Source organism: Spea bombifrons, chromosome 5 (genome assembly GCF_027358695.1).
Source record: "Spea bombifrons isolate aSpeBom1 chromosome 5, aSpeBom1.2.pri, whole genome shotgun sequence".
NCBI lineage: Eukaryota > Metazoa > Chordata > Amphibia > Anura > Pelobatidae > Spea > Spea bombifrons.
Genome location: NC_071091.1, coordinates 106,827,578 through 106,844,807, shown reverse-complemented (window position 1 = coordinate 106,844,807; position 17,230 = coordinate 106,827,578). Strand labels below are relative to the sequence as shown.

Genomic DNA, 17,230 nt, shown 5'->3' with positions numbered 1-17,230 from the left:
ACCCCCAGTGCTGTATACAGTAATATAACCCCCAGTGCTGTATACAGTAATATAACCCCCAGCACTGTATACAGTAATATAACCCCCCAGCGCTGTATACAGTAATATAACCCCCAGCGCTGTATACAGTAATATAACCCCCAGCGCTGTATACAGTAATATAACCCCCCAGCGCTGTATACAGTAATATAACCCCCAGCGCTGTATACAGTAATATAACCCCCCAGCGCTGTATACAGTAATATAACCCCCAGCGCTGTATACAGTAATATAACCCCCAGTGCTGTATACAGTAATAACCCCCCAGCGCTGTATACAGTAATATAACCCCCAGCGCTGTATACAGTAATATACCCCCAGCACTGTATGCAGTAATAACCCCCAGTGCTTTATACAGTAATATACCCCCCCACTCTGTATACAGTAATATAACCCCCCCAGCGCTGTATACAGTAATATACCCCCCAGCGCTGTATACAGTTATATACCCCCCGCGCTGTATACAGTAATATAACCCCCAGCGCTGTATACAGTAATATAACCCCCAGCGCTGTATACAGTAATATAACCCCCAGTGCTGTATACAGTAATATAACCCCCAGCGCTGTATACAGTAATATACCCCCAGCGCTGTATACAGTAATAACCCCCCAGCGCTGTATACAGTAATATAACCCCCAGCGCTGTATACAGTAATATACCCCCAACACTGTATACAGTAATAACCCCCAGTGCTGTATACAGTAATATACCCCCAGCACTGTATACAGTAATATAACCCCCCACTCTGTATACAGTAATATAACCCCCCAGCGCTGTATACAGTAATATACCCCCCAGCGCTGTATACAGTAATATAACCCCCAGCACTGTATACAGTAATAACCCCCCAGCACTGTATACAGTAATAACCCCCCAGCGCTGTATACAGTAATATAACCCCCAGCGCTGTATACAGTAATAACCCCCAGCGCTGTATACAGTAATAACCCCCAGCGCTGTATACAGTAATATAACGTTGTATACAAGTTAGGGTTTTTTTTAGTAGAAACTGTATATATATATATAAATGTATTTATTTTTTTCTCAACTTGAACATTTCTTGAAGAATTCCGATTGTGTGGATGGATTTTGACAGGTACGTATTCTCTCGCCTGACATTTAATAGATGAAGTATTTTCCTTCCTGAAGAAAGGAGACCTCCTCCGAGTCCTTTCTGCTTAAAGTAGTTTGAAAGAAGTCACCTGCGCCTCGACAGAGATTACATTAGACATATTTGTTCTTTCTTTCAGCCCCTGAGAGTGACAGCGAAATTACTATCATTAGGTCACCCCAGACACACTGTTAATTTTCCTGTGTACACCGGTTGCCTGTTGGTTTAAAGACCGTGCTCCGAGGGGCATGTGCGGCAACGGTGAAGGAATTTATTTATATACGTTTCATGAGGTCACTGGGGTTGGAGAAAACAACTTTTAAAAGACCAAAAATATATCCTTCAGGATATGCCCCCAAAAATATTTTGACTGATAAATACTGAAAAATTATTTGGCTTTTTTCATTACTTGCTTGGATTTGGAAGCGGGGAGATGTAGATGGGGGCAATGGCATGGCAAAAAAAACATACACCCTCCGCCCAAAATCAACCCCAAGGCTTGGCGGTAAGCTCTGATTCCTGCATACACTGAGCTCAAACACTCGAGAAACACACTCATGGGTCTGGACCCACGAAAGGGCAACCAGCAACTGAGCCAGCAAGGTAATTATAGGCATAGCCTAAAGGAAGAGGAGGAGTTTAGCTGGGTTACGAAGCTATAAGAGGAAGTAGGTGCGGCATAACAAACAGAAAGTCATGAGGAGGAGGAATCATCAGTACAGGTAGGCTGCAAACCCTGACACACTCTTTGAATTCTATGGTTTTACCTATCAGGACATAATAACAATCATTTGCAGGGCAATGGCCCAGTCAAAGTCTAGTCCTCAACCCGAAAAGGCTGTGGCAGGACCTTAAGAGAGCTGCGCATAAACAAATGCCCGAAAACCTCAATGAACTGAAGCAATGTTAAAAAGAAGAGTGGGCCAAAATTCTTCCACAACGATGTCAGAGACTGATAAAGTCATACAGAAAACTATTACTTCAACTTACTGCTGCTACAAGCTAGTGAATCACAAGGTGTACTTAGTTTTTCACACAAGGCTTCTCCATTTGGGCTTTATTTCTGGAACAGATGATTGTTATTATGTCCTGATATGTAAAGGCATAGAACTCAAAGAGAGTGTACTTAACAAAAGGTGAGAGATAAATTAATGGGGAAGACTAACCATACAGATCCTGAGAACATTAGGTTTGGACGTTCTGGTGATGACTTTTATCTTTATACTTATCCAATACCATTAATGCACCAACTTGGACATCCATTAGGACTTCTAATATACTATACCATTAAAGTTAATGGTCCCCCCCCTCCCCCGACTCCGCGTTCTATCCTCTTCTATCTTTTCTCCACTTCTTTTACACTTTATTTGAAATGTGAACAAATATAAACTTTCAACCATAAAATAGATTAAAAAAAATTAAAATAATGAGCGAGGGCGATTGTCAGAACGCCATTCAGTTTATCTCCTCTAATTAGATTGAGCTTTTAGGATTTAATCTTAATTTTCCATGTTTTATGAGCTTTTCTGTTGTTTGCCATCCAATATTATCCTCTAAAGTAAGTCCCATTGAGGTGAATAATGTCCGTTTTAATTTCCTCCTATAATAATGTTTCTTAATAGCCCTGATATTGATAATTCTTCTCCTTATTTTATCTTTATTAACAAGGTAAATCCATTTCCCAGTTCACTTTATTTAAATTCTTTGCCAGCGTTAATGTGCTTAAATCCTTTTTACGGCGTACGAGTATAACTCACTAACGGCACATTTGAAACTCAACACCGTGAATGAGGGATAGAAAGGTTTATTCATTTTTATTTGCTTGTTTAAGTATTAGATGTGCCGACACGCTGGGTGCGGAAATTAACGAGGAACCAAAAAAAAACAAAACAAAAACATTCCTTCAGTATTTTACATTTATATATATAAAAAATAAAGCTTAAATAAATTGTGTGTGTGTGTATATATATATATATATATATATATATATATAGTGACAAAACACTGTGGCCGAGGGCCATAAATATCTCCTCCAAGTATCATAAGCACAGTCCTCTAGAGGAATAATGCTGCTATATATTTATATATATATATGTGTGTGTGTATATATCATTTTTTTAACCCCCCCCCAAAAAAAAACTGAAATAAAAGCCTAGCTCCCTATTGGTCCCTGCCTGGCTTACACTTACACTGTGGCTTAGTGTCGTCCCCACCAGTGAGACCAAGCAGCTCTGCCGCTGACGCCCCTCTTGGGTTGGCATCAGGGGGCTTTCCTTTCCATCCACCATAGACGCGTCCCTGTATTAGAGACTCTCCTTGCATCAGCCATTAAACCATCGTTAAATGGCAAATGGGAATTTGCTCATCAAATAGGTCTGCCTTGTGTGGCCTATGAGATACAGCCAAGCGCACCTTCCTTCCCTACACACCATCTCCCAGCTGTCTTCCAGGAGCTTGTCCACTATCGCTCCATGTCTATGGCCATTGAGCTTGGATGCTCGTGAAGGGTGGGCTTCACTGTAAACCTCTAGAAGGTCCCTCCTTATACTTGACCTGCGACCAACTGTTCCCCAGAGGAGGTTACCGCCAAGCTGATCTCCTAGTTGGCCGGTACTTACAGCACCATGCATGGTCCCTCCTTCGCATAAGCCGTCAATTTTATATATAAAAGGGATTTTTTTTAAAAAAATCATAGTCTTTTCCTCAGGACATCTTGTTTTGTGCTGTAGCTGCTCCCTTGCCGCTTGTACATTATTATAAAAGGTGTCCTTTGCAGGCTGGTCCAGCGGAGCTGACCCGGCCTTGGTGTTTGCATGGATGATCTCAATTTCTTTCCTTGTTTCAGCTCATCTCTGGGCAGAGCTTCCACTTGGTAGTCCATGCCACTTTTTACATTTTTTTTTTTACACTCACCAAATCTTAGATTTTCATTGTAAATAGTTAACTCTTTCAACCTCTTTTTATTATTATTATTATTGATTTATTTTAATTTGTGAAGAACTCTTTCAGTAATTTATGTTTCTGCTCTTGGAGCTTCTCCTGCGCAGCTACAAAGTCTCTTTCTGTACCACCATTGCAAGACACGTTTAACTCTTTCAGCCTCTTATCTGCAGCATTTAACTTGCCCGTTGCCTCCTTCAATTGCCCATTTTCGTCAATAAGGGACCCACCATATTTTGCACCATCTGCAGCCCCCCCACCATCGTTACAAGAAGTTCTTGGTTGGATATGTTACTTCTGCTCGCCGTCTCCTTCCCATTTCGCGATAAGCAGTTTATTTATGAGTCGCTGAACATTATACCCAACAAAGTCTGACGTCGCTTCTCCAGGAGGTCACACAGGCAGAGTTCAATTAGGCGATTAACAGCAATTACCAGCAAAAGGCTAGTTTTAATTCAAAGCTTTCCCCGCACACGTTAGAACTTTATCTTCATCAGCAATCCGAGACTTGGCGTGCAGTCCATCAACCTTAACTTTGCAAACGCACCCCGTCCATAGTACCTGTACCTGATGCAGGCTTCATAGGAATCCCAGACCGGATCCTACAGACCGGATCCTTGTCTCTTGTAAAATCTGGCATGGACTTTCCACGGGGGGGGGGTGTGAAGGAGCATTGGCCCACCCTGCTCTCCAATTGCTCCACCCCATAGGGACCCATATAGATAATACGTACAGCACAAAAGCCTAACAAATCACCCCCACGAGGCTTACGATAAATAATAATAATTAATAATAATGATAGGTAAAACATATTGAAAATATTATTTTGAAAAAAAAACACTGCAAGTAAATATAAATAAATGTAAAAAATATAAAAATAATATAATAAGTAATAATAAAGTAAATATAAAAAATAAATATATATATAATTTTGATGCTGGTAATGTAGAGCCAGGGACAACATTTTTCTAATGACCAAAATAGATCAATAAATAAAAATTAAAATATTTAGATTTTTGTTACTTAAGTCACATACAGTATTAAACTTTGTATCCATCTTGGCGTTCCATGCTGTAATGTTTTTCAAGTTACGTTCCATTCATCGTGACATCGTGATTCAAGTTAGCCGAGGGTTTAATGAATGCAGTCACCAGCGGAGGTAGTCTCATGAGAACCAACAGCTCTTCCCGAAGCTTATTGGATTTGGCCTTCATAATGTATAGTGAAGTCTAGAATTGAAACCACAACTCTCCCTTTAGTGAATAGACCCCAAGGAGTTTTATCTCCCGATCTGCCTGTTACTCTGATCGTGGGGCACGGAAAATGTTAGGGGTTTTTTCAGCAAAAAAATTTTTTTTACCTTTATTTTTTATACCATTTTACAATCTAGAATCTATGAGCATACTTGAGTTTCACTCAGAGACTCCGGGTGTATGTAGATGTGAGAATCAGATACAGGAGTATACTCTGTGTGTATGTCGGTGTGAGATATGATACCGTGTAAGATACAGGAGTATACTCTGTGCGTATGTCGGTGTGAGATACGATACGGTGTTAGATACAGGAGTATACTCTCTGTGTATGTCGGTGTGAGATATGATAAGGTGTTAGATACAGGAGTATACTCTGCGTGTATGTCGGTGTGAGATATGATAAGGTGTTAGATACAGGAGTATACTCTGCGTGTATGTCGGTGTGAGATATGATAAGGTGTTAGATACAGGAGTATACTCTATGTGTATGTCAGTGTGAGATATGATAAGGTGTTAGATACAGGAGTATACTCTGTGTGTACGTCAGTGTGAGATATGATAAGCTGTCAGATACAGGAGTATACTCTGTGTGTATGTCGGTGTGAGATATGATAAGGTGTTAGATACAGGAGTATACTCTGCGTGTATGTCGGTGTGAGATATGATAAGGTGTCAGATACAGGAGTATACTCTGTGTGTATGTCAGTGTGAGATATGATAAGGTGTTAGATACAGGAGTATACTCTGCGTGTATGTCGGTGTGAGATATGATAAGGTGTTAGATACAGGAGTATACTCTGTGTGTATGTCAGTGTGAGATATGATACAGTGTAAGATACAGGAGTATACTCTGTGTGTATGTTGGTGTGAGATACGATACGGTGTCAGATACAGGAGTATACTCTGTGTGTATGTTGGTGTGAGATACGATACGGTGTCAGATACAGGAGTATACTCTGCGTGTATGTCGGTGTGAGATATGATAAGGTGTTAGATACAGAAGTATACTCTGTGCGTATGTCGGTGTGAGATATGATGCGGTGTCAGATACAGGAGTATACTCTGCGTGTATGTCGGTGTGAGATATGATAAGCTGTCAGATACAGGAGTATACTCTGTGTGTATGTTGGTGTGAGATATGATACAGTGTAAGATACAGGAGTATACTCTGCGTGTATGTCGGTGTGAGATATGATAAGGTGTTAGATACAGGAGTATACTCTGTGTGTATGTCGGTGTGAGATATGATAAGGTGTTAGATACAGGAGTATACTCTGCGTGTATGTCGGGGTGAGATATGATAAGGTGTTAGATACAGGAGTATACTCTGCGTGTATGTCGGTGTGAGATATGATAAGGTGTCAGATACAGGAGTATACTCTACGTGTATGTCGGTGTGAGATACGATACGGTGTAAGATACAGGAGTATACTCTGCGTGTATGTCGGTGTGAGATATGATAAGGTGTTAGATACAGGAGTATACTCTGCGTGTATGTCGGTGTGAGATATGATAAGGTGTAAGATACAGGAGTATACTCTGTGTGTATGTCGGTGTGAGATATGATAAGGTGTTAGATACAGGAGTATACTCTGCGTGTATGTCGGTGTGAGATATGATAAGGTGTCAGATACAGGAGTATACTCTACGTGTATGTCGGTGTGAGATACGATACGGTGTAAGATACAGGAGTATACTCTGCGTGTATGTCGGTGTGAGATATGATAAGGTGTTAGATACAGGAGTATACTCTGCGTGTATGTCGGTGTGAGATATGATAAGGTGTAAGATACAGGAGTATACTCTGTGTGTATGTCGGTGTGAGATATGATAAGGTGTTAGATACAGGAGTATACTCTGCGTGTATGATATTAGCTGGTATAAAGCCCAGAGGAGGAAAGAGTGACACGCATGAGATCAAAGAGGAGCACAGACATTTAGGGCCCAAAGAGGGACTGTTTCTCCTAAATAGGGACACTTGGGAGGTATGGTATGTGGCAGGGGTAAGATATGAGCAGTATCCGGTGCAGGGCATACCGTGTGTGTTTGATGTGTACATTATAGTCACACGGAGAGCTGAGGCATGAAGTAAGACCCGGTATTAGGTTACCGGGGATTCCCTACGGGACAGATGCCTTAACTCTGCAGGGGGGCGGGGCTGCAGCGTCCCACTGCCAGTGACGTCAGAGCGCCAGGCGCGTCACGTGATGAGGAACCAGCTGGGGGGTCACGTGACGCTCCGGCCGCCGTCCCGCGCTCTCCCAGTGCAAGGTAGGACGAGTCCGGTTACCGGTAGCGCTACCGGGAGGAGGGGAAGGGGTGATAACCGAAGCGGCCGCGCCCTGAGCGCCTTCTCCTTCCGCCGGCTGCATTAGGGGTTCCGGGCTGGAGGCTGCAGGGGGTAGCGGGAAGGCCTGTGTGCAGCCTGCGGGGGAGGCTGGGGCATTGGGACGGGCGGCGGCCCCGGTACGGTTAGGATTCGGCGGGTGGCGGTGCTGGGGGCTAGGCCTGCATGTCTGCGAGCTTGGGCTGGGAGTGGGCGTGTCCGGGCAACCAGGGGCTGGGTTAGTGGCTCTAAAGTGCCGTGCAGCAGGGCGACCAGAGAGCCAGGAGTACCATGATCTGTGCCAGGGTGAGCAGGGGCTGTTCCCGGCCTGTAACGGTGCCCCTATGATCTGTGACAGGCCAAGGAGGCCGGTGACACCGGGCGTCATCTCTGTGCACCGGGCGTTATCGCCCCAATATACTGTCATGCCGGTGCCCCTGATATTTATACTGGGGGCCAACTAGATACAGTGTGACAGGGCGTCCCCGGCACATGTTTCATGGGCACCGTAATACCAGGGCGTCCCCAGTGCTCGTCGACCCCTAACATGCCAGGGCGTCCCCGGTCCAGAGGAGCCTAATATTTAAATTAAAGTAACTGCATGAGCGCGACCCGATAAGTGTTATAACCACCTGTCCAAGCTGGCCACTGCGAGGGGCCGACGTATACCATAATGGATCCGGCCATTCTTGCTGCTTTGGAAGTATGTTGCTTGTGGCAGAGTGTTTCAGTACATGTGCATAGACTCCGTGTCGGGGTGATATGTTCCGTGTGGCAGCCTGTTACCCGCCTAACAATGTGCGAGTTTCACCCAAACATGGATCAGATCCCCCGTGTGTGTGTATGTATATGTCTGTGTGTGTATGTATGTATATGTCTGTGTGTGTGTATGTATGTATATTTCTGTGTGTGTGTATGTATGTATATTTCTGTGTGTGTGTATGTATGTCTGTGTGTATGTATATGTATGTATGTATGTATATGTCTGTGTGTATATGTGTGTGTGTGTGTGTATGTGTCCTAGCGTGTGGCACTCAGTGAGCCCGACTTTATACCAGCTGGCAGGGCAACCGGCTAAGAATTACCCGCGTTAGATGCTGTTGGAAGAGCCCGCCGGTAAATGATGATGTCACTGTGTTACCCCCGCTGTATATAGTACATGTCGTGTGATGATGCGTGTGCGCTCGCTGTTATCCTTCCGAATCCCCCGGATATAAATACTATCGATGCTCCGAAATGGTTGTTATTATTTTATTGACTTTCGCTTTCCGTGATGAATGAATTCCTGGATGTGATCTGAGCCCCTAGGTAAGAATGCACGGGACGTGCGTGAACCTGCGGTGTGACGTCAGGAGGCAGCCTGCGGGCCGGCTGTGTGTGATGTGCTCCATGATTTACAGGGGCAAAGAGTCGGCTGCGCTGCCCGCAAAGGAGACGAGCGCGGGAATGTAATAATCGTCTATCGCTGGCCGGATTCACTTGGTTTAATGTTACGTTTTCACGTAGCGGACTCGTGACGTCAGAATGTTAGCGGCTGATAAATTCCTGCGCATGTTCCTACCCCCCCCTACTCGCGATGCTCTGCGGTTGTGCTGTTGTGGTTTTTTTGTGTGTGTAAGAAATGGGTAATTCTATACATGATCCAAATGTAGCGTGTAGCGTGTCGCGTGCATGTAGGGCTATTCTGACTTAACCCCTTGGTAGCCAAGGCTTCTGGACAAATGACACCCCCAAATCATATCTTTTGCTGTTTGCACCATGGTTAAAAATACCCGTAAAAGGGTTGAAAGGGCTGATGTTAAATATTCAAATAATTGCCCCGTCTTATAGTATGAAAAACAGTTAAAAACAAAGAAAAACACCATTTTCCTAGGGTTTTCTATAACCCCCCCCTCACAACCCTAAAATACATTCGTCCCCCAAACCATAAAAAAATCTAGTCTTTTTTCCTCCCGGCGCTCGATCACGGCGAGGCAGCTGTCAGCGTGACTCATGGCGGCATCGGGACGTCACAAGGGATGTTAATGGAGTAAAAGCGCTGCCATCGCTGTCGCTCTACTTTGAGCACTTTGCAGCGAAATTTGCTGATTATTCGTTTAATGTTCGGCTTAATGAAGTCAGGTCATTTAATATTTAAGGGACATTTCTATATATATAAAGTAACTTTTAATCCAGGATACTTTTAGAGCTATATAACAATATTTGGATATAATATATTAAATGGAGCAGCCTCCCAGCAGAGGTGGTAGAGGGTAATACAGTGACGGTATTAAACATGTATGGGATAGACATACGGTTCCAGAACGAGACCGACGACTGATTAAGGTTTGAGTCTTTACAGCAGGAGAAATGGGCGACTAGACGGGGGCCACAAGGGGCCGGCAGATTATCTGTAGCATGCTTCGTCTAGACCCCACTCGCCGAGAGTAGATATGGGCTGTTAGTGTATTTGGGAGGGGGCAGCAGCATACTTTGCCCCACTGCACCTTGGGAAAGAAAGTATGGCAGCCCATTCAGCCGGGGTCTTTACTGCCTTATTCTACAAAACCAAAAGAAATGATAAAAGTCTTAAAATCTTTCATACTCAGAATCGCCGGCTCCGCGGCCTCGCAGGCGGACATTCGCTTAATCGGATTCTTCCACTTATTGGAGGAGAATCAACGGTCGAGGATGAGAACGTCGGCATTAATCTTAACCGATATTTGCTAATAATTGCAGCCTTAAAGCAGACGTGATTTGGTGGCGTGTCATGCGTGTGAGGATTTCCATAACGGAATTAGCGTGTGTGGTCATGTTTATAGGTGCCTGATATGAGATGAATTACCCGCATGGCTTAGGAGGTGCCCGTGGTGGTGCCGTCATCCAGCTGCGGCCGTACGTTCCATGTGATCGCTCTGAAGCCTGCCTCCCCGGCACGGTTTAGTTTAAATATTAAGGAATACTAATTTTTTTTAATTTAAAAATATGAATGGAGCCTCACGGAATGACTCCAAATCCCCCCCCCCCCGAGATCCACTGCGAGTGGGACACTGATCCAGACATCTCTGTTCATTCTTACATGAGTCCCACTTATATAGATGCTGTCCTATTAAAGAAGCTGTTTAACCCTCCCCCTCATTAAAGGAACTATGTAACCCCCAGAATTGTATTTATATTTCTTTATCGCGTGTTGGGGCCCGTTCTGCATGGGCTCCAATGCATTTTACTGCATGCAAATCGGTGCAGGCGTTCCTCAGTTATTGGAGTTTGAAGACAATATTTCGGTCTCATTTAGCTCCTCCCCCTGACTCTACTGAAACCAGGAAGCGCACCTGTGTACACTTCCTGCACATGCTCAGTAGCACTTTCATTGAAGTGCTTGAAGCAGGAGCCAATCACATGTGGAATAGGAAAACATCAGCGTTCATATGCAGCTGCTGGATGAATGGGGCGTTGGGGGTTGAGTGTTGAAGGCTCAGTCAGGGCGGGCGTCCACCAATAGGGGAGGACTGTGCAAGTCACATGACTCCTCGTTAAGGTGGCTGCGTTCCCTGGCGCACACGTGTACCTTTTTAAATGAACAATTTTAATGATTTTTCATTTATAACGCTAACGGATACTTTAATAAAATGTATTGATCCCCCGCATTTTAATTTGCCTTTAAATGAAACAATAATTAAAACCGGAGAATCCGGGGAATAAAAAGATCCCTGAAAACCAGAGCCGGCGGCCTTTGCTAGCGGATAAGATTTCCTCCACTTCTAGATTGCAAGCTCCTTTGAGCAGAGCCCCTCCTTTCCTTTTTGTGAAACCCAAATTGCTGCATATTATGTCCTGTTTACCCATTGTACTGCACTGCGGAATATGACGGCGCTATATAAGTCAGTAAGTCATATTAGTTCACTTTATTAATTGACCGTCTCTCCCGGGTGGTTACGGGGTCCTCTTCCTTTCAGTTCGCGGAGGTCCTCGTCACCGAGTACTGCTGGGGCAGCTGTGTGAGGCGTCGGTGGCATAAATGGCGCCGGATTCCCGCCGTCTGTTAGGAGCGCTTTGTGTAGGCGGAGAAATTCATAAACACCAATTCTATGTGACGGCTTTAAAAAAAAAAAATAGTGCCCCCCAAGTACCCGTCACCTGGCAGTTATTTAAAACATCAGACTTTATGGCAGATTAAAGGGAATTTTAATGTTTAATATCCTGGGCAGCCTCGCCAAATAAGAATTCACATTCAACTACCATTGACTGGCGGTAAGTATTCCACGTATCAGGAGAGACGCTACCGCTCAAAAGTTTGGGGTCACTAAGACGTTTTCTTTTTTTGATGGAATCTCTTCATAGGCGTACAGAGGCCCTTTATCACTCCCATCACTCCTGTGTTCCAATGGCCCTTTATCACTCCCATCACTCCTGTGTTCCAATGGCCCTTTATCACTCCCATCACTCCTGTGTTCCAATGGCCCTTTATCACTCCCATCACTCCTGTGTTCCAATGGCCCTTTATCACTCCCATCACTCCTGTGTTCCTATGGCCCTTTATCACTCCCATCACTCCTGTGTTCCAATGGCCCTTTATCACTCCCATCACTCCTGTGTTCCAATGGCCCTTTATCACTCCCATCACTCCTGTATTCCAATGGCCCTTTATCACTCCCATCACTCCTGTGTTCCTATGGCACGTTGTGTTCGCTAATCCAAGTTTAAGTTTAAAAGGATAATTGATGTTCAGAAAACCCTTTTGTAATTATGTTTCAGCCAGAAATGTCCTTGGTTTCCATGGAAACAGTTCAGTGGCCCCAAACTTTTGACCGGTGGGGTAGATGCAGCCCGAACACATCTCCTGTGTGCAGATAGTGATTGCGTAGAATCCCTCCATGCGCAGCCATCATATACATTAAAGTGCACTCTGTGTATTTAAACCTCTTAAAAACCTTGGTTGTTTTCCAAAAACAACCAGAGGTATTCTACAGCAGGAGGCCGGGATCCAACGCTAGAGGGTCAGAGGCTTAGATGGAATGTAACCAAGTTATACTTTACTGAGAGGCTAGTAGGTAAACGGAACAGCCTCCCAGCCGACGTGGTAAAGGTAATATAGTGAGTGTATTAAAAATGCATGGGATAGACATACGGCTCCTGAATCTAAGACGAGACCAACGACTGTAGGGCTGCAACAACTAATCGATAAAATCGATAATAATCGACAATGAAATTCGTTGGCAACGAATTTCATTATCGATTAGTTGAATCGATTATTATCGATTATAAAATGAGGGTTTTTTCAGAGCAAACGCTCTGAAAAATCCCCCTCATTATATAATCCGTTTAGTCTGACTCACCGTCTCACAGCAGCAGCTCCTACTTACTCCCCCTCCCTGTAATCACTGTGACAACTGGCCCCGCCCCTTCCTTCTCCAGGCCAGAACCACATGGCTGTGACACTCATCTAACTGTAAGTATATGTACATATATATATATATATATATATATATATATAAAATGTGTATGTGTGTGTATATATATATATATATATATGTGTGTATGTGTGTATATATATATATAATGTGTATGTGTGTGTATATATATATGTAATATATATATATATATACTTGGGCTACTGAAAGTTAGGGGAGGTGGGGGTTAATTTAGGGGCAGTTATGGTTAGTGGGGTGTTTAGGGTTAATTTAGGGGCAGTTATGTTAATAGGGTGTTTAGGGTTAATTTAGGGGCAGTTATGTTAATAGGGTGTTTAGGGTTAATTTAGGAGCAGCTGTGGTTAATGGGGTGTTTGGGGTTAATTTGAGGCAGTTGTGGTTAATGGTGTGTTTAGGGTTAATTTAGGGGATGCTGTGGTTGATGGGGTCTTTAGGGTTAATTTAGGGGATGCTGTGGTTAAGGGGGTGTTAAGGGTTAATTTAGGGGCAGTTATGGTTAATGGGGAGTTTAGGGTTAATTTAGGGGAATCTAAATCCTGGGGGCAGTGAAGTGACATCTGGGGGTATAAGGCATATACAGTATATAAGGCATATGTGGGGAGGGCAGTGTGGCATGTCTGGGGAGGACGGAGTGGTGTATCAGGGTGTATAAGGCATATCTGGGGGTAGAGAAGTGGCATGTCTGGGAGGCAGGGTGGCATGTCTGGGGAGGATGGAGTGGGGTATCAGGGGATATAAGGCGTATCAGGCACAGTGACAGATGTGGGAGGCAGCGTGGAGTGGCAGATGTGGGAGGCAGCGTGGCATATGTGGGAGGCATTGTGGAGTGGCAGATGTGGGGAGGGCAGGGTGGCATGTCTGGGGAGGATGGAGTGGTGTTTCAGGGGGTATAAGGCGTATCAGGCACAGTGGCATGTGGGGGGGGTAGAGTGGAGTGGCAGATGTGGGAGGCAGCGTGGAGTGGCAGATGTGGGAGGCAGCGTGGAGTGGCAGATGTGGGAGGCAGCGTGGTGTGGTATATGTGGGAGGCAGCGTGGAGTGCTGTGGTAGGCAGCGTGGCATATGTGGGGGGGCAGCATGGCATGTCTGGGAGGCAGCGTGGCAAGCCTGGGCTCAAATGTGCATATATTGGGGGCTGGTTGGGAAATAAAGACAAGAAATGTATTATCAAAGTTTTTTTATTCTGCTGTTTGTATTTAACATCATTTGTTTAGTAAATTATTTTAAATAAATGAAAAATTTACATTCATTTTTTTATCCGATTAATCGATTAATCGAAAAAATAATCGGCCAACTAATCGATTATTAAAATAATAGTTAGTTGCAGCCCTAAACGACTGATTAAGGTTTGAGTCTTTACAGCAGGAGAAACGGGTGACTAGACGGGGGCCGGATGGGGCCGATCTGCCGGCTGGCTCTATTAATGATGTTGTGGTAAAGGCATAGGCTGTGTCTGTAATATATATAATGTGGAAGCAGCATCACTCGGATTTATTTAATGTACGGAGCAGTGAAACGTCGGGTGTGCTGTGGCCCCCGGCGGAATGGCGTCGAGTGGAATGCGTAACGTTCTTCCTTTATGCGGATGTATCGGACGAGGTGCGCGGCTCCTAACGTAGAACGCCTTCCGTGATTGATGGTGAATCCCCCTCAATATTGAATTCCTCGGCAGCCGTTAATATGCCCGGCTCCGGCAGATGTAATGGGAACGCGCGACCTGCTGACCCCCGCAGCAGCCCAGGGGGAAGTGGTTTTCACTCCTTCATTTCCTGACTCGCGCTAGGGTTTTATTACAGCCGCAGCTTATTTTTTTTGTCCGGTGGCGCGGAGTAATTTCCCGTCGCGGGGTACATTTTTTTTCTCTTGGGGTCGTCCGGATGGCAGGGAACCTGAATTATTATATTCTTTGTAGAGGTAATACGGCCAGCGTTGTTCATCGGCATCTTGACATAATCGGCTTTTAATGTTAGACTGATTTGCCATCAGATTATACCCATACGGGATCCAATGATAGGAGTAGCCATCCTGTTCTGGTGAGTTTCAGGATTATTCCTCCCCATTAAGTTATTTCTTTCCTATTGTTAACTTGCTAGCTGTTGTAAGCATGTGGTGCACGCAGGAATACTTATATTCAAGGTCGTCTTCTAATCAGGCGTCAAATAGAGGTCTGACTGCAAGACTAAGATGCAGATCCCCCGCAGCGCTGCAGGGACCCGGATCCTCCTCTCCACAGCCAGGGGAAGTCTACGCAATACGACAACCCCAGCTGCTGCCGGGGCTTCTATGTCGGAGCGCTGGAGTGACGTCATCTGCCAGTGCTCTGTCATAGAAGCCCCGGCGGAGGTGCCGGCAGCAGCAGAGGTTGTCTCAGGAGCCATTGCTAAGTTGGGGGGGGGCATATAGGGGGGTATAAGGCATTTCTGAGGGGGGCAGATGTGCATAACTGGGGGGCAGGTTGGGAAATAAAAGGAAATTAAAAAAAAAAAATGAATTTTTCTCAATCATGGTTTTTATTAAAATGAAAAAGTACTTTACGTGTGAATTAATATTTACTGATGAAACTTTTTTCCTATAGGGTCGTCTTATATTCAGGCTTTTTCTTTTTTTTCCTAAATTTAATATTTAGATTTTGGGGGGGGGGTCGTCTTATAATCGAGCGAATACGGTAACCGCCCGCCCTGGCGCTGCATTCGGTTTTGCTTTACATGCCGGTCTGATCGCGCATGGTGTAGATCGCTTGGAGGTCGTCCCTTACGGAGACTGCCACGGGGATGCTGTGAGAACGAGCAACAGATGGGGTGGAAAAACAGCAACTAAACTATAAGAGGAAACAAAGTGACTTGGATTTCTTGTGTAATTCCAGCACTTTAAGAAGGTTTCATGTTTTAGTGTCGATTAAAACGTTCCGACCTTTCCCGACGCGCCCTTCTATTTAATATTATTTAATGTATACGCTATATAATAAAATAAATATTCCATCCAGCGTTCTTCATGATAAGTACCGTATTCTGCATGTCAGCTGTCTCCTTATTATTTATATTTTGCGGAGATTTTATTTGCATTCGGGTTGGAAAGCGCCCTGGCTTCCGGTCGCTGCATCGGCTCGGCGGACACTTTTAGCTATGATGTCATCGTCCGTAATCTGTGAATTGAATGTCCCAATACAGAATCTATTAGAGGGGGTATTTCTGTCGAGGAGGGCGTTTGGCGCTAAATTTGTGAGAAGCTCCAGCAGCATCGGCTTCCGTATCGTCCGGAGTGAGATCGTTCTAGAGGAACAAATTGGGCAGGATTACCAAAACAGGCCATTCCGGAGGCGGGTTTGCTTTCTTGTCCGTATATTTACGTCACGGGTCTCGGTGACACCTTCATCATGTAGAAATGATAATTCGGGCCGTTCCGCCTATTCTGCTGAATTTAACTCTTCTACTGAAGGACCAAAAACCCTTCTCAGAAATAATCATTTCATCAGGTTTTTTTTGTCTATTTTTTTTTTTTTTGCTGGGAACGCTTAATTGTTATGTGACACATGGTTGTTGCCATAGGAACAGCCTCTTAAAAGTTTCCGTATTGTTTCTAATGTGATTTAAACCTTCAGCAGAAGTAATTAAATAACAGATCTGCTAAGGCGCACTTATTAAACATACGAGAATCCACTTGTATAAGTGCTTTTTAATGAACTTGCCGTTGTATAACCTCACTGCATTAGCCTCTACCACTTCTGCTGGGAGACTATTCCGCTTATCTACCACCCTCTTAGTAAAGTAAACTTCCATTTGTTCCATCTAAGCCTCTGACCCTCTAGTTTTATATTTCTCCTCCTTTGAAATAAATTTCTTTCCTGTCCTTTTAAGTCAGCTTAGGCTCTTACTGTGAAAGCGTCTGACCTGATAGTGTACTCTATTATATATATATATATATATATATATATATATATATATATATATATATATATATATATATATATATACACACACACACTTTTATTAAAAGTAACACACCAAGTGGGACAAAAAATGCAATAACGATATTAATATATATATATATATATATGTGTGATTAACAGCGATCACACTGCTATCATGCCCAGGCAGCCAGCACATGCTAGAAACTGGGCATGATAGGAGTGTGATTACAGGCTCTCTAT

General features: G+C 44.1%; 1 protein-coding gene across 2 annotated transcripts in view; it reads left to right on the top strand.

Annotated features, from left to right (window-relative positions):
- Positions 1 to 7,552: 7,552 nt before the first annotated feature.
- TSNARE1 (t-SNARE domain containing 1) overlaps positions 7,553 to 17,230 on the top strand; it is a 143,423-nt gene continuing 133,745 nt past the window's right edge. For both annotated transcript variants that reach the window (XM_053466304.1, XM_053466302.1), the window contains exon 1: positions 7,553 to 7,617. The gene's annotated coding sequence lies outside the window, so the exon portion shown is untranslated. The remainder of the gene's footprint in view (positions 7,618 to 17,230) is intronic.